At 45.3% G+C, this 18624-nt stretch overlaps 1 long non-coding RNA gene across 3 annotated transcripts in view; it reads left to right on the plus strand.

The window, feature by feature from the left end:
• The window catches only part of LOC128404229 (uncharacterized), a 46078-nt gene extending 27700 nt beyond the window's left edge, over positions 1-18378 (plus strand). For all 3 annotated transcript variants that reach the window (XR_008328082.1, XR_008328083.1, XR_008328084.1), the window contains 2 exons: positions 17798-17945; positions 18054-18378. This is a non-coding gene — a long non-coding RNA (uncharacterized LOC128404229). The remainder of the gene's footprint in view (positions 1-17797; positions 17946-18053) is intronic.
• Positions 18379-18624: the final 246 nt, after the last annotated feature.

The following is an 18624-nucleotide window of genomic DNA, read 5'->3' on the forward strand; positions in this document are numbered from 1 at the left end:
CCACGATAATGCAAACATCAAGAGAGCTTATGGGTTCCAGATTGCCTTCCTTTCCTCTTCTCTTCTCCCCCAACATCCTCCCCCCCCCCTCAGCCCTTAGGCACAGATGCTCTAGCCAGCCGTTTGGATGCCAGAGGATGTTTCCCTCACCCACTGTAATTGACAAGGGTCTGCCGGGGCTGACCCCTGCCCACAACCTTGTCAATGAAGATTGCAAAGCAGTTGTTGCATTGGGTTGGTGCCTTCGCTACTGATCAAAAGATAAATGGGGCAGCGTTTGCTGCCACTGGGTGGACTCTTTGGGGCTACTTACTGCAGTGCCACAAGCTTATAACGATGCAGGCTATTCTCAGGAGGAACAAATCGATATAGATATATCTGAGAGAGATGGGGTGTTTGCCATCTTGGTCACAGGGGATTAATAGTAGGTAAAGTGGTCCCTTCCCTGTGTCAACTTCTATTTACACAGAAACATACTGGTTTTAGAGTTAAACCAAATGCTTTGGCAAAAAAAGTCTGAAAATGTAGTTTTTTCCCAATAGAGACACAAGCATTCCAACCCAACCCTATGCCTTTTTTCTCATAAATGTCCCAGGGTTGTCTCTGGGACTTGTAAACAGACTTACGGTACTCTTTACCAAGCAATCCTCTGCAGGTTTGTAGTTCCCATTTTGTTGAGATATCCCCACGTAAGCGAGCACAGGATTGCAGCCTTGCAGAGGAAATGTAAGGAGGGGTGGAGACACTGCTGTTTCCAAAACCCGGCCAGCTTGTGTCAAGCAGCGCAGAAGGAGCAGGGACAGTTTTGATTGTCGTCCCCCCCCCCCCACAGCTGAGGGACCCAAGGTTTGGGCCACTTCCCTTAGCCTGAAGTGTCTGTCTGGGGACTTTCCACTGGCTACGAGTTATAAGGGATCCAGCGACCATCCAGCTTCCTGCAAACCCCCTGCAATGAGACAGCCTTGGGCAACTCCAGAGAGCGGGCGGATGGGGTGGGTGAAGGTGGGTGTGTTGGAATGTGTACCTTCCCAGAACTGGGGCGTGGGAGAGAACCCAGCAAGCCCTTACTGGGCCATGTCAAAGGCTGACTTGGAAGCCTCTGTAACCTTACCAAGTCAGCACCCAGTACTCTGGCCCTAGTGCACCTCCACTGCAAGGCAATGCAAAATCACTTTTAATATGCATGTATTTCAATGAATCTCGCTCTCTCTTTGAGAGGTAGCAATCCTATATGGGGCTTTGTAGGACAGAATGTGGCAGATGTTTGGCATTTCAGAACATGACTCAGCATTGGGCAGGCCTCTTGTCTGGTTGCCTCTGGCGAGCATAAACCTAATCCAGGTGACCATGCAAGCCAAACTCCATTTGATTCTGTCAAGCCACAGATTTTGTCAAGCCACAAATAATTTAGCAGCTATGCTAATAAATCATTGTAGGTGTATGTCATCAGATGGGCTAACAAAACCTAGTGTGGACTAGTGACTGTGGGGGTTTGTCTTGTTTGGCAAGACTAGTGTGGGACATTGGGATCTTTGAAAGGGGTAAGCCATGACTGTTCAAGTGGTATAGGAGTGGGTGCTGTGGAGATGGCTCCAGAAGGAGAAAGCAGGAGCAGCAGGAAAGAGGGGGCTGCCAGTGCCCAGCAGAGGGAGAGATGTATCACTGTCACTTTTGGCACAGCTCATATTCTCAAGTTCACTTTGCTACATTTCTCCATCCATTTGCATTATTAAAGCTCATCAGCACAATGTGCATTTCTCCTAATCTTTTTGTGCAGTTTTGCTTAAAACAATACATTTTCTATTACTTTCAGCCAGATGTGCATCTTAAAACACACTTTCCCCAAGTGTACACAATTTTGTTTGCAATTTTTTGGCTGGAGAAATACATTGCAAAATTCGGAAAAGGGTGAATTCTGAAGGATGGCTCTGTTCACAGTATATTTTTTGTTTGTTTGTTTGTTTATTAAATATTTATTGGTTTAAAATACAAAGATACAAACATATGTATGTTTGTATGTTCACAGTATTGTTTTGGAATGTAGGTTATATTCAAATAAGAACCAAATCCTCCCTCCCCATTCAACTATTAATTCCAAATATATCTTTTTAAAAGCGGTTTCGCCCATATGATTGCTCGAAGCAATGTTAATGGTGTCTCTGTGGTTTAAATTGGTAAAATATGTAGACCTTTTCCAGTCTTAAGAGGTGCAGTGTATGGAAGCTGCATTTTCCTGCCTGAGGTTAGTGAATGATTTATGTTATTTCCGGGACCTTCAAGTTGGGAGGAAGTGCCTTTCGATGGCTGGCATTGCAATACCTTCAAAGGAAGTGATTGGTGCTGTCAAAGCTGGGGAAGCCTGAGGGATTTGATTTTTGGGAATTCCAGTATGAACTGACCTCCCATAGTAATGTGGGATTAGTATGCCTCCCATACTAATGTGGATAAGTTAATGTTTTAATTATGGTTTCATGCACTGCAAACTGTCCCTGAGACCTTTTTATGAAAGGACGGTAAGATATATATATATATATATATATATATATATATATATATATATATATATATATGTTGTTGTTGTTGTTGTTGTTGTTGTTGTTGTTGTTATTCTTATTACTGTGGATCAGAATGCAGTTATCCTTCAGATTTTGCACATCTCCAAATTTTGCACTGCAGTTCTAGGAGTAAAAAATGCATCAAAACACATTTAGGAATACATTCAAGAAACTGAAATTCACTTATTTGTGTTTTTTCATGGGTTTTTTTTGTTTTTTAAGCAAAATAAAACACAGATCAATGTGGAAATGGTATGGAATGAATATATGTAAAAGCAACATGGGGCTGTATCTAACGTTATTCCTACTCAAAGTAGACTCCTTGAAATGAATGAACATGACAAATGTTGATCCATTAATTTCAGTGCAACCTATGGGATGTGGGTTGCTTGTATGTGCTCTTGTCAGTAGCAGTGGCATGCTTTGACATGCTGGAGTTTGGCTGGATTTGTACATCCAAATTTTGCAACATTAATATTTGGATGGTTGGGTGGGGGGCAGTGGGGTCTATCAAAGATATTTTATGCATCTTGATCCCTATTCAGCTCTGAGCATATGTTGTACACTCAAGAAATCGCCTCAGAGAGCATGCAGGCACCATTCACAATGCATAAAATCCCAATCTATCAAGTTCAATGGGACCCAAATGAGTGTCTGGGTACAAATACAGTGCATAGCCACATCTGCCATAACTGTGTTCCAATTTACTTATTGCAGGGTTGGGGAATCTCAGGCTTCGGAGCCAATTTTGGCTCTCCAGCCCTCTCTTTTTAGTCCTGTGGGCTCTGTCTAAGCTCCAACACTCTCTTGCCCTGCTCCTCGTCCTCTTTGAGTGCTTTAGCCTGGTTGGAATGCATCCCTGACCTGTGGTGATGCCCCTTGCTTCCTTGGATGGAGACATATGTTGCTATGCAGAAACCAAACCTCTACCTCCATGTGGATCTGAAATGTACCCAACTGTCGCAACCTACTTGTGCTCCACCTATTTTTTGTAGCTAGCCCTGCCCACCACTGCACTGGCATGGCCAATGATGGTTTACCTGGGAGGGTGTGTGCTTCAGAGTCTGCTTTGCCAAACTGTTCTCTGAAGTACCTCCTTTCAACAGCTTGCCTGGGCCGCCTGCCACCCACACTGCTTCTTGGTTCTCCTGCCTGCTGTTTTGATATCATTCTGGAATTACATTGGCCACCTATGGATGGCCATGCAAACTGCAACGTGATGACAGGCTTACAAGTCCAATACATAGTAAGATACATGTCTTTAATGGGTTTTTGATGGTTGTTGGCTATTAGTTAGCTAGTAATGTGCACAACCTTAATGGGAGGTGGAGAGAAACAGCTTGGAAGATATTTGAGGTTTGCAGCTGACTGGAGGCTCCAAGCATATCCTTTGGGAGGAACTGATGTTGCTTTCACTGCTATAACTGTTGACCTGGGTGCTTTATTTCCCCTGTATTATCGGTGTTTCTGCTCATGCAGAAAGTACTACATTTTTAAAGGACATCACAAAACCCCACCATTACTTTCCAATGTGCTTTCCTTGCAAGAAAACTCTTGATCCTATTGCATTTGCCTCTGGAGCTTCCTCAGTGAGCTGAGGATCCATGAAAAATGCCACTTCTTTATTTTCTTTTGACAAATAAAAACTTTATAAATGCCCCCCTTTTTTTAACAAAAAGGCTTTTGGATACCTTTGGGTTTTTGTTTTGTTTTTTACTAAGCATCATACAAATTTAGCTAGATTACAAATCAGAAAAACATGTCAGTTTTCAACAGAAGACAGGAAAAAGGGGTTATGATTTCAAAACACTTCAGACAGATGGATGAGCATTGGACAACATCAGGAATTTTGTGAGCCAGACACCTTCCCCTTAAATAGCTTTACTGCAACAGTGAGGAAGCTGACAGAGAGATTAATAATCTCTCAAGGGCTGAATGCAAAAGAAAGTTTGGGAAGTGGAAAGGAATTTAGAGAAAAAATGAAGGCTTTTAAATGGGTTCCTATTTTTGGTGTAATGAAGAGTTAAACTTGGAATTTGCTCGTACCAACTTGGATGGCTTTTTAAAAAGAGTTGGCAAATTCATGGAGGATAAGGCAAACAATGGCTCCTAGTAGGGCTGGGAGATATATCAATATATCATCCAAAACTGATTTGAAGTCCATATTGTGATATTGCTTTCATAATTTTTGACCTAGCAATGTATTGTGAATTGTGTGTGTGTGTGTGTGTGTGTGTGTGTGTGTGTGTGTGTGTGAGCGCTATGCAAAAATCACAATGTGGAAAAAATCATGACAGACACTGTGATTTATCAGTATATTGCAATGTTTAGCTGGTCATCTATCATGATGTTGAAAACCGGGTATTGCCTAGCTGTAGCTCCTAGCCACGATGGCTCCCCATATCTTATGTTCCCAACTTGTCAAAATCCAAAGACCCATCAAAGCTACTCTGTCTCTGTCCTCTTCTTAACTTTTCATGCTCAGAACTACAATTCCCATCATGCTGTATTCTTAGTTCACTCACCATTGAGCCAGTGTGGTGTAGTGGTTAAGAGCTGTGGACTCATAATCTGGTGAACCGGGTTTGTGTTTCCACTCCTCCACATGCAGCTGCTCCACATGCACCTTGGACTAGTCACCCTTCTTTGAAGTCTCTCAGCCCCATTCACCTCACAGTGTTTGTTGTGGGGGAGGAAGGGAAAGGAGAATGTTAGCCGTTTTGAGACTCCTTTGGGTAGTGATGAAGTGGGATATCAAATCCAAACTCTTCTCTTCTTCTCACTACACCTTTGAGCAGTTCACGGTTTTTTTGCTCCCACCATCAGCTTCTCTTTCAAAAATAGCAAGTGGACTGTGGCCAGCCAATGCCTTCCCCCCACCCCATCTTAGGGAACACCTATTTGCCCTGATACAGCAACTACCACCCACATCTGCAAAAAAGTTTGTCCTAGCAGATCTATTGCATTAAAGACTCTCATCCAGAAGAGGAAAGTAACAGAGGGAGCGCCTGATTGTGACGTAGGCCAGTGTGACGTGCCTGGAGCCACAACAAGCTTGGCCAGAACCAACTCAAAGCTGCATCCCATAATTTCACCCTCAGCCTTCAGCAGGGGCTTGTGACACACCACAGCCAGAGCAGGAGCAACCGTAGAGCCTGGAGTATATTTCAATGGGGAAACCTATGACCCTCCTGATACTGCTAGACTACAACTCTCATCATCCCTGATGATTTGCCATGCTGGCTGGGGCTGGTGGGAGTTGGAGTCCAACACCTGAAGGGTCACAGGTTCCCCATCCCTGGTAGCGTGTCAGAGCAGCCTTCCTTCTTGCCTCTCATGTGCTCAGTAGACCAGAGCAGTGGCTTTTGCTATGTGCTAGAGAATCCTGGGCTTCCTCAGACACTCGTCAGGGGGCTTTTGAATGAAAAGATCACTAATGGTGGAGAAGTTTCCCTGAAATGCACATGGGGGTCTGCTTGAGAGTCAAGCACAGGACTCGTCTCTCTGTTACTGTTGTGTTGCCTTCCAGAGTTTGTTGGACTCCAGATCCCATCAGCCCCAGTCAGCAATGGTCAACGGTCAGGGATTATGGGAGTTGTAGTCCATCAACATTGGGAGGGAACCATGTTCGCTACTCCTGGGGCAGAGAAGGGAGAGCTAGGTGGCCCAATGATTCTACTTGGTATGGAGCAGCTTTGTGTCTTTAAACTGCCCCCCCACTGCCACCTGCACCAAAAAAATGTTCAGCCTTCGCCCTTCTAAAGACATCCAAATCCATACCTGATGAGTGCAGGCTATTTTTTTCACCAGAAAGCAGTTCAGAATACAAGAGTGATTTTTAATCAAGAAAATCAGGACATCCAGCAGTACCTGGCAGAGAGTCAGAAAATTATCTCTTAAGTGAACAAACCTGGCTAAATGCCTTGCACCAAGAAATTAAAGAACCACTGCCTGGTGGGTGTGATTGTGGGTGTGCGCATGTGTCCTTGTGTGCGTGCATACATACTGGGGGAGGGGTTGTGGGCAGCAGATTTGGGTTTGCAGGTTTTTCTTATTATTCCTGCCGAAGAGTGGAAACATGTGTGGTGTGAATAAAAATGCAAAGCATCCGCTGGAACATGCTGTTGCTCCGGTAACCCCAGGGAACATGGGCATGCAGGATCCCGGGGAGGCGAGCTGTAAAGTCCCTTTGATCCTGGCGCCTGCAGCCCTGATCGATGATGGCCTCTCCGTTCATTTCCTTGTCACTGTGACATCTCCTCTATGGAACTCCCTCCCCTGCTGCTTTTCCTTTTTTGGAAATGGATGGAAACCTAAATACCCTGGCTAAAGCCGTGGTCCTTTCCCCCACCCCACCACGAGGCAAGAGCTGAGGAAGCTATGAAAGCTTAGCCTAGGCAGGGCAGGGGGAACTTGTGGTCCTCCCAGATGTTGCTGCACTCCAACAGCCATCAGACCAGACCATTGGCTATGCACGCTGGGGCTGATGGGAGTTGGAGTCCAGCAATGTAATGAAGGCGCCTGGTTCCCCATCTCTGGTTCAGAACGGAGGAAGGAGGGGCCCAAGCCATTGATGTTCCCTTACCCATCTAGCAGAAATGGGGAAGCTGTGGTCACTGGACCATAGCTCCTATGGGGCTGAGGAGAGCTGGAATCCAACAATATTGGAAAGTTCGAAGGTTTCCCAGCCTTGCTGCTCTCCATGAGGACACTGTCTAGGGTGGTCTCACCTAGGTGGAAAAGCCATCACTTTTGAGAAAGATAATAATTTTCAAGTAGGCAGTGACATCTGGAATTTCCAAGATTTTCAGTGAGTGGAGCTTCACTATGACTAGCATGAGCAGAATAAATTAAGGAAGATAAATATGAGTAATTTGCACTGTATTGCAAATCCAACTTTTCCTGGTGCAGAATTTTAAATTTATTTAGGTAAGTAGGGAAAAGATGAGCAATCTGAGCAAATAGTATTCCTTTGTATTGATTAACATTGTGCATTAGTTTCAAAAACAAATGCAAAAATCAACCAGAGGGTAGCTGGTGTCATGCCTTCCAGATGCTTTGTTGTTGTTTGTTTTAACTTTTTATGCTTTTATTATATAGTTTTGTCTTATTTTGGTGATATAGTGGTATATAAATATTTTTTGTAAATAAATAGACTATAATTCCCATTAGCTCTAGCTAGCATGGCCAAACACTGAGGATAATATAGGCCAACCACACAAGAGGACACCCTGTCAGCTGCCCCAGAGCTAAAATAATGTATCATAGAATCATAGAGTTGGAAGAGACCACAAGGGCCATCGAGTCCAACCCCCTGCCAAGCAGGAAACACCATCAGAGCACTCCTGACATATGGTTGTCAAGCCTCTGCTTAAAGACCTCCAAAGAAGGAGACTCCACCACACTCCTTGGCAGCAAATTCCACTGTCGAACAGCTCTTACTGTCAGAAAGTTCTTCCTGATGTTTAGGTGGAATCTTCTTTCTTGTAGTTTGGATCCATTGCTCCATGTCCGCTTCTCTGGAGCAGCAGAAAACAACCTTTCTCCCTCCTCTATGTGACATCCTTTTATATATTTGAACATGGCTATCATATCACCCCTTAACCTCCTCTTCTCCAGGCTAAACATGCCCAGCTCCCTTAGCCGTTCCTCATAAGGCATCGTTTCCAGGCCTTTGACCATTTTGGTTGCCCTCCTCTGGACACGTTCCAGTTTGTCAGTGTCCTTCTTGAACTGTGATGCCCAGAACTGGACACAGTACTCCAGGTGAGGTCTGACCAGAGCAGAATACAGTGGCATTATTACTTCCCTTGATCTAGATGCTATACTCCTATTGATGCAGCCCAGAATTGCATTGGCTTTTTTAGCTGCCGCGTCACACTGTTGGCTCATGTCAAGTTTGTGGTCAACCAAGACTCCTAGATCCTTTTCACATGTACTGCTCTCAAGCCAGGTGTCACCCATCTTGTATTTGTGCCTCTCATTTTTTTTGCTCAAGCGCAATACTTGCTCCTACAGCAAGGCAGCAGCGGTTCTGACTCCGAGACCCCAAGCAGTTTTTCTGCAAGAGATGGAGGTACGCAAATCTTTTAAAAATGTTTACTCATTCCATGCAACTTCTAAACAAAACAAAGCATGTCTGAGAGAAAAATTCTTGTCCAACCTTGTGCTAGAATTGTACTTGTTTCCTGCATCAGAAAATGTGAGCCCTGCCCTGTGGCATGAAGCAATACGGTCCCCTCTTCTCATCCAGCTATCTTGATCTGCTACATGTGCTGACCAGGTCTAAGTGTGGCAAGGTTGTAGGTAGAGCATGAGGTGCGGAGGAGGGAGGCAAATCCAATGTTGGGTGCGAAGCTCACTGGATGAGTCGACATTTCCTAGCGCAGCCTGCCTCGCAGGGTTATTATGAAGTTAAAATAGGGGGAGAGAACGTCTTGCTGTGCTTTGCCAACACCTTGCCAGACCACCTCTCCTATTGCTCAAGGCAGGTTACAAAAAAAAAAATTCCAAACCATAAGCTTTCAAAAGCCAATTGTCAAACAGGAGGCAATAAAAAGGCTAACTCAGCAGAATCAAGTCCACCACTGATAAACACCTGTAATGAACATGCGAAACAAATAAGCCCTGCATTTAACAAAAGCAGAAGAAAACACTCAGGAAGGAGGGAAAAAATCTTGCCATCCCGTGTTGTGGCTGCTGCTACCAAGGCATTTCTGCTTCTCCCAATTGCTGTTCTCATTTCTCCATGAAGGAGAGGCTGGCCCTCAGGGCCAAGCTAGGTGTGGCGTGCAAACTCTTGTTCTCAAACTTGACCACTGCTTTGTTTATAGAAAAACAGTTTTCAGGAGGAGCTGGTTAACAGCAGGGAAGTACCAGAGTTAGGTCATCTTCATTTACCTCCTCTTGTAAGAATTGCCTCTCTCTTGCTTTTAAAACCTGTATGTTTCTCCTCTTACTTTGGAATGGAATAGCAAATGTGACCCTATCCCTTCCTGTGTCTTATTTGGCTTGGTTTGCACAATATAGCAAGCCCAAAGGTGGCTTCTTGGGGCCACACAAATCTGCAGGCTCCCAGAGAGTTGCTAATCGCTGCTTTGCTCCTCCCTGGTCCTTTTTGATGCCATCCAAGTGATAGACCCATCGTCACAACACCTTTAAAGCAATATCAGACCACTTTAAGCAGCCATGGCTTCCCCTAAGAATAGTATTTTGTTAAGGGTGCTGAGAATTGTGAGGCGATCCCGATTCCCCTCACAGAACTACAGAGTTCCCTGGGAAGAGGGATTGACTGTTAAGCCATTCTGAGAATTTTAGCCTAACAATTTAGCCCTCATAACAAGCTCCACTTCCAGGGATTCTTTTAGGGAAGCCAAGGCTGTGCAAAGGGCTTTGATGCTGCTTTAAATGTGCAGTGCAATCGGGCTTTAAGTCAAGGTTTGGCTCAGTGTGCAATCCAAACTGGGATTCATGGTGAACAAATCCTGGCTACAGCTCAGAGTGAGGGGGAGATTTGGTTCAGTTCACATTTAAAGGTGAACTAATTTGCTTAATCCACATCGGCTGAAACAATGTGCAAACTGAAACACAGCCTTCCTTCATAATTCACACTTATCTGAAAGTTGCAGTGCAGTGCTCCTGCTGAGTAATATGTTGAAAGGAAGAGATACTCCAGTTAAGTGTGCATGGAAATAACATTTAATTGGTGAAAATAATGTTTAAAAATGCATTATTTAGGGGAAATGGCTTTGCAAAAATGTGTATATTGGGCAAACTTGCATACACAAATGTGCATATTAGAAGAAATTAGCACTAAAATGCTGGTGGATTTTCATTTCATCTTAAGAAGGCGCAAACTAATATGCAAATGCAAAGGACAGAACTTAAGCTTGGGGAAAATGTGGAACCAGAATCGACAAATTCACCCATCCCTAGATACAGCTTGTGGTGAGCGAAGAGAAAGCTTAACTATGAGTTCCAGTTGAGGGTCCACCGTATTCTTTCAGGTGTGATAAGTTTTTAACTGCTTTAATGTTGTATTTTACATTGCTGTAACCTGCCCTCTTGGTGAAGGGTGGGTGAGAAATGCAAATAAGCAGCATCAGTATTATTCTCTTAAAATGTCTCATAACCACACACACCCCTTCCTCAGCACTGTGGTTCTAATGAGAATCAAGCACCATCTCACTGCCAACACACAAAGGGCAAACATGCACAGCTGCTATTAAAAAATGAAACCTGGAGATCCAGTTCATGGATCTTCCATGATACATCCAGTTGCCCTTCTGCAGGGAAGCATGAATGCGCCCCATGAAGTGTTCCACTGTTCATAGGAGGGGACTATGCCAAACGGCCACAAGGACTCTACTAAGTAGAGAACGGGCAGTCAAGGAGTGTTGCCTGGATCCCATGGGGGCCTGCAGCTGCTGCCATGACCTCCCCTTTCACCCTCACAGTAGCATATAGGCAAGGAGCTACCTTGGGTCACTACTGGCCACTGCTGGGCTAGCACTGGCCCATAGAAAAGCAAACAGCTCTGATGTTTGCACAGCTGAAATTGGTGCAAAGGCAACCCAGAGAAGGCAGGACGTCCCTGGAGTGCCAGCCCAGCGCTACCTTTTGTTCTCTGGTTTGGTCAGGAGGGCAGGATGGAGGAGGAGGAGACTGGGAGTTGGGGGGGGGACTGCCTAGGCTTGTGGGCCACCCCCTCTATTAGCTTTCTCCAGCATCAGGAGAGAAAGACCAAGCCTGGTTCTAAAGACTAACTCACACATTCAGGGGGAAACATATGGCACTTGCAGTCCGATTCTAAGACTGAGCCACTTCAGAAAACCCTCCCATGGAAAGCTTGTGTGAGAGGGCAAAATAGTCCAGTCTAGCCTCTGGGTGTGTGTGTGTGTGTGTGTGGTTTTAAAAATGTCCACTAATCCAGTAGGGAAGAAATACCAAGTGGGAAAATAGACCATTTATCATTAGACTAGATGTAAGGAGGTGGGATCCCTGATTGTTTGGACTGTGCTTAATCTGTTCATTTGCCAATCTGCTGTTTTGAACTAGCAGATGTTGCAGGTGTGAGCAGGCATGAGGCAGCTTTGGCCCTTCTAATGTTGCTGAACTATAATTCCCATCAACCCTGGCAAGCATAGCCAGTGATTAGTGATGATGGGACCTGTAGTTCAGCACCAAAGGTTCCCCACATCAGATCTAAGGCAAGGGTGGGGAACCCCGGGCCAGAGAGCCTAAAGTGGTCCTCCAGCCCTCTCTTTCTGTCCCTCAGGACTCTCCCCAACTATTCCCCCTCCCCAGGCCACACCCCTTGCTTGGCTTGCTCTGCACGTATCAGAGCTCAATAGTGCTTTCCAGCTGGACAAAAACACTTTGGGGGGAGCCAAGCAGGGACAGTGAGGGGACAGGCAGGGGTGTGTGTGGCCTAATGAGAGTTTCCAAGGGCCACACAGAGACTGCTGGAGGGCCACATTAGTTTAGATGAAATTTCTACTATTTCCCTTCAAGCTTTTCTGAGGTAGCCTTGCTCTGCTGGCCCCCCCATGCCAAGTCCTCTGAGTGGGGTGCCTGGGCATCTGCCCCCAAGCCCCTGCAGGGCTGGTTGCTCAGAAAGTCCTTCCGCAAGGCATTTCCTTGCTAGCAGAGATTCCGCCCCAGGAGGAAAGAAGCCAGGCCTGCTGCTCTGGCCGCTCTCCCTGCTTTCCTTCTCCCCACCAGGTTGGCCCCTGTTGGCATGTGGGCTGTGGCGGGTGGAGGGGGAGGGAGAAGCAAAGAGCGTCAGCGCCTGGGGCTGCAGGGGGCGATTCCCCTTTGTCTGGCAGAGAAAATAAGGTTCCATTTATTGTGTGCGAGAGAGAAAGAGGGAGAGAAACATCAAAGGGAGACACTTCAAAGGCAACGTCTCCTTCCCTATTAACGCGTTCCACATTGCGCTGTTGTGCGGGATCCAGGCGCACGACGCCTCGGGGAGGAGAGCCGGCCACAGTGCCCCCTCCTGGAGCCTCAGGCATGCACTGAGACACAGGCAGGAATGGCCAGGGTTTGCCTGGTGGCTCAGCTGCCAGACGTACCTGGCTTGGCTTCCCAGTGTGATGGATGGCTACCTGCCATTTTCAAAAGATTGGTTCTTAGTACATTGAACAGGTTATTAATCACCAAATTTATTTAACTTTTTAAAAGAACTTTTATTTTTTCAGATTTCTACTTTTTTAAATAAATAGAAGCGAGGTAAAGAAAATGCTTTCTCTTTTTGTAACCGGACTGTCAGACAACTTCGAAATGGAGTGTATGCCACTGTGAGTGACAAAACCAGAACTGACCATGACAACGTCTTCAGCATTTAGCCTGCCAATGCAGTAAAGTCACTTCCAGAAGGGCTGTTTTTAATGAGCGTTCAGATGGATTTGTGGGTGGAGAGGTGACACCACATCAGCTGTCTGATGAGCATTTTGCCCAATTCCTTTGTGGGATGAAGAGACAGCCCTGGAGTCCAAAGCAAGTGTCATCTCCACACTTCCCAGCGAGTTCATTTCCCCAGTCACTTTCCTCATCACAAAAGCTTCACAATATTTTGGGGTGAGTGAGTTTGTTTCAGAAGAACTCCAGATCAGCTTTAATCACGCCATCTGATTTTTCTGGGATGGGATTGAATCGCACCCGAAAATAGTGAGAGTCTGGAAGCGCCGCAAGGGATATTTGTACTAAGATGTTGCAGAATGGAATCCTCTTGCTCAACATTCTTTGCAGTGCTATTTTTCTAGAAAAAGACGTGTGAGAACTCACCATGAACACCTCCCTTGTTCTCTTAGAATGACAACAATGAGAGGTGCCGGAACTGAGTTCCACCAAGTTCCAGCTGAAAACAGCCCTGCTTGCCAGCCATGCCCTCTTTTGAGACATACCATTCCATTCCTCACCCCCCTTCAGTTTTCTTCCCCCACCCGCAACGGTCATCAGCATTCTATGGGCCATCGAGTCCAACCCCCTGCCAAGCAGGAAACACCATCAGAGCACTCCTGACATATGGTTGTCAAGCCTCTGCTTAAAGACCTCCAAAGAAGGAGACTCCACCACACTCCTTGGCAGCAAATTCCACTGTCGAACAGCTCTTACTGTCAGGAAGTTCTTCCTAATGTTTAGGTGGAATCTTCTTTCTTGTAGTTTGGATCCATTGCTCCATGTCCGCTTCTCTGGAGCAGCAGAAAACAACCTTTCTCCCTCCTCTATGTGACATCCTTTTATATATTTGAACATGGCTATCATATCACCCCTTAACCTCCTCTTCTCCAGGCTAAACATGCACAGCTCCCTTAGCCGTTCCTCATAAGGCATTGTTTCCAGGCCTTTGACCATTTTGGTTGCCCTCCTCTGGACACGTTCCAGTTTGTCAGTGTCCTTCTTGAACTGTGGTGCCCAGAACTGGACACAGTACTCCAGGTGAGGTCTGACCAGAGCAGAATACAGTGGCACTATTACTTCCCTTGATCTAGATGCTATACTCCTATTGATGCAGCCCAGAATTGCATTGGCTTTTTTAGCTGCCGCGTCACACTGTTGGCTCATGTCAAGTTTGTGGTCAACCAAGACTCCTAGATCCTTTTCACATGTACTGCTCTCAAGCCAGGTGTCACCCATCTTGTATTTGTGCCTCTCATTTTTTTTGCCCAAGTGCAATACTTTACATTTCTCCCTGTTAAAATTCATCTTGTTTGTTTTGGCCCAGTTCTCAAATCTGTCAAGGTCGTTTTGAAGTGTGATCCTGTCCTCTGGGGTGTTAGCCACCCCTCCCAGTTTGGTGTCATCTGCAAATTTGATCAGGATGCCCTTGAGTCCATCATCCAAGTCGTTGATAAAGATGTTGAATAAGACCGGGCCCAAGACAGAACCCTGTGGCACCCCACTAGTCACTCTTCTCCAGGATGAAGAGGAACCATTGATGAGCACCCTTTGGGTTCGGTCAGTCAGCCAGTTACCAATCCACTGAGTGGTAGCATAGTCAAGACCGCATTTTACCAGCTTCTTTACAAGAATATCATGGGGCACCTTGTCAAATGCCTTGCTGAAATCAAGGTAGGCTACATCCACTGCGTTTCCTTCATCTACCAGGGTTGTAATTCTGTCAAAAAACGAGATCAGGTTCGTCTGACATGAATTATTTTTCAGAAATCCATGCTGACTATTGGTGATCACAGCATTCCTTTCTAGGTGCTCACAGACTTTTTGCTTAATGATCTGCTCCAGAATCTTCCCTGGTATTGATGTCAGACTGACTGGGCGGTAATTATTTGGGTCCTCTCTTTTCCCCTTTTTGAAAATAGGGACAACATTTGCCCTCCTCCAGTCTGCCGGGACTTCGCCTGTTCTCCAGGAATTCTCAAAGATGACTGCCAGTGGTTCTGAGATCACATCTGCCAGTTCTTTTAATACTCTTGGATGCAGTTCATTTGGCCCGGGAGACTTGAATACATCTAAACTAGCCAAGTATTCTTGTACTATCTCCTTAGTTATTCTGGGCTGTGTTTCCTCTGCTGAATCATTTGCTCCAAATTCTTCAGGTCGGGCATTGTTTTCTTTATCGGAGAAGACTGAGGCAAAGAAGGCATTGAGGAGTTCAGCCCTTTCTGTGTCCCCTGTTTACATTTCACCATCTTCTCCTCTGAGTGACCCCACTGTTTCTTTGTTCTTCCTTTTGCTATGAACATACCCATAAAACTGCCTACCAAACATACATAAACCTGCCTACCAAAACAAGTCCATAGCCAGTCCATCATATGAATCTAGCCTGTTTGTAACTCCTGTATGTATAATGTGCCCTGACTCTGATGAGCCAAAATTTTGCTTTGTTCATATTTTTAAAAAAACAAACAGATTTATTACAAATTAATTCTCTATTTTGCATCTCTGCCTCCTGCACAGCTAGTATGGAAAAGCAGAAACAGTTGGTGGTATTCACCATATTTGCGCATCTGTGGTCACTTACTTTAACCCTTCAATTTCTCCATGTCTATCTAGTGGTCTGTAAACCAGGCACAAGGAAGTAAGAGGCTGATCTGTTGTGCAATGTGGTGCTGTACCACAAATGGGCAGAAAAGTAATATGATGCTCAAAGTGCTGTGTTCTGAAGGAACGCTTTGATAATGCGCATGCATGAAAAATTCAGCCACAATTCAATTGCTTGGGAAATCAAGGAGTTTTGCACCTGGTGCTGATAAGTCACATCTGGTTCTGAATTTCAACAGGGTTGCTTGGTTCACCTGCCCACCAAAACAAGTCAAACCTTGTTTTGAGACACCAGCATACTTGTTGTAGCACTATAAAGCTAAGTACAAAATAAAGATAGAACGTACATTATCAGTGTATATGCATGTACAAACCAAATACTCCTGTTCCTGGTCTTCTGAGAAGACAATGTATGGAGGAAAATAATTTATACAGAGCTAGCAAAGAAGGGGGGGTGATGGGGAATCATTCAGACCCAGTTCCCAGACACTGACACTACAGTCTTGATACATCTTCCTTGGAAGCAAGTATGGTTGAAATCAATAGGCCTTACATCCAGGTTTGGACTCTGATGGTACATTCCATGGGAGAGTCTCAAACTCTATTGCTTTTTTGCCCATTTATATTGCCTTTCAAGTGTTGGGATTACATCATAAAGGCCAGGAATGGTTGCAACTGTGGGGTATGGCAGGTATTACTATCCTCACTGGGAGACTGAGACAACAGTGACCTGTTTCAAGCCATACGGTAGAATGGCCACTTACACAATGCCCAAGAGAGGACACAGATTTGTATGGAGTTTGCATGTGCTACTTGGTAGGTATAGATAGATGTGCAATCCAAGGTGATAGAAATTCAATGCTTCTCACTGCAGAGGGGAAGACTGTGGCCTGGGTGTGGCTGCCTGCTCAGTCTGCTCTCCAGGAGTTACTAATGGTTCATGGGCAACTTCAAGGTCCCTCCCATCTTAAGATTCTTTATCTTTAGATCAGATTTGGGCTGGAAAGCTCTTCAGAGGGCTGTGCTCTGTACAGCAGCACGCAGGGGCACCCTACAACCCAGAAAGTTCATAGCAAAGTGGAAGTTTGAATCCAGGGCTTTCCAGCTCACAGTTGTAGCCACTTGTTGGCATCTGTCTCAAGAAACCATGGAGGGGGGAGTCAAACAATGGCATTTGCAGCACCGACGTGACCTCCCTGAGGCCCAAGCTTGGACAGTGTCTATGGAGGTCCTGGGCTGCCCAGATGTCAAGACCCCCCTCGGCCTCGCTGACGTGGTCCAAGGGAAAGCAGAGCAAGATGTTTATCACCAGCTGGGCTGCCGCAGTTGCTGGCAGGAGACTTACAAGGTGACAGCCTTAGGGACTCCACTCCAGATTTGTGTAGGGTTTACTCCTGAGCCTTTTCTTCTCCCGAAAATTTCCTGCAAGGCAGCAGAGGTTTGGAACCAGAGTTCTCCTTCTCCTAGATGGGCTCCCTTCCCAGGTAGATGAGCCTCATCTGCCCCTCACTTTCCTCTGCAGCAGGTGCAGAAACCATCTTTTTGACCATTGGACCCACTCTTGGTCTCATCTGCTCAATCTGCCAGAACCTGCTTTTGTATGCAAGGCAAGTTCCTAACTCACTGAGGGTTTGAGTCCCATTGGCTCCCCTCACCTGGTTTAGCCAGCCAGGTGAAGGCGTTCCTGGGGTGTGGCCGCTACACTGCAGCTATTACACTTCACTACAGCTATTCTCCGCCACAAAGAACAGTGGCACTTAATGTTTGCTTTGGACATCTCCAGACTCAGTATTTTGTGGGGAGGATTCAAGCACATACCAGGAAATTTAGGTTTATGCCATGAAAGTGGATGCTTTGCCACCCTAGCGTGGCAAATCAGCTTGAAAGGAAACATACTTTATGCAGTCAGGAAAGTGACAGGAAAATGCATTGGAAAGGATGGAATGAATGAAGGCTGTTCATTGTTGTATAACTGCCCCCACAAACAAATCAGAGCAAATGCTCAATAAAAACTGGATACAATCTAACCTCCAAGTAAGCTTCGCGCAGCCAAATTAGGATGAAATAAATAGGTCATGGGGAAGAGTCCTTTACCTTTGCAAACTGCAACCACAGTTGCATTTCAACTTCATGCAAATGTGACACGTTTAAAAAGAACATTGTCCGTGTAATAAAATGTATTCAGGAAGCAGGTTTCCACTTGACATTAAACACTGTATACTTTTCCTTTTGTGCAGGTTGGGCACCAGATTATTGTGGAGCTGGGAGGAGGGGCTTGAGGACAGGACCCCTCGTTGGCTGATGGAAAAGCAGCTGCTGAGATCAGCAAAGGTAGTATCAGCACAGCCCTTGTGTGGTGAACAAACGAGCTGCTGCTATCGGCTGGTAAGTGCAGGATCCTCCCAATCCAAAAGCATCTGTAGGTTTTGGGCACAGTCCTGGCAAAGGTAAACATTTTTAAAAGGTGACTGTAGACTCTATCCTTTTTTGCAGGAGGGCATCAAGTACGTACCAGGAAAGTTAGGTTTGCTGAATTAAAGTGGGTCAAACACCTTATTGCTCTATGGCAATAAATCCGCTTGAAAAGAAAAGGAGACTTTTTGCCTTTGGTAAAGAGATGGAGAAATGTGCAGAAAAGGGCAGAATGAACAAATAACAAACACCCCACAAACAAATAAGCAGAAATGCTTTTTGTCATATAACTGCCCCATAAACAAATTAGAATGAATACTCAGTAAAGACCGTAATAGTGCAACCATCATGTAAAGCTTTCTGCCAGCAAATCAAGATATACTGAATAAACAGGTTGTAAATTCCATTAATTTACCAGGAGAGTGTTTTGCAGATGCTTAGCAAGCCCTTCAAACTCTTAAATTCTTACCTTTTTTTTATTTATTTAACACGTACACACACAAACACACATTGCCTCTTCATTACAGTTTTAAAACTGATTCACAAACTAAACAAAAACAATAATCCAGCTGGACTGGATTAAGCTCTGTGTTTTCAGTCTGTATCTGTATCCGATCTGCATAAAATGAAACCTTAAGGAAGCAATCCTCTG

The sequence above is a fragment of the Podarcis raffonei genome, chromosome 2 (genome assembly GCF_027172205.1).
Source record: "Podarcis raffonei isolate rPodRaf1 chromosome 2, rPodRaf1.pri, whole genome shotgun sequence".
Taxonomy (NCBI): Eukaryota; Metazoa; Chordata; class Lepidosauria; order Squamata; family Lacertidae; genus Podarcis; species Podarcis raffonei.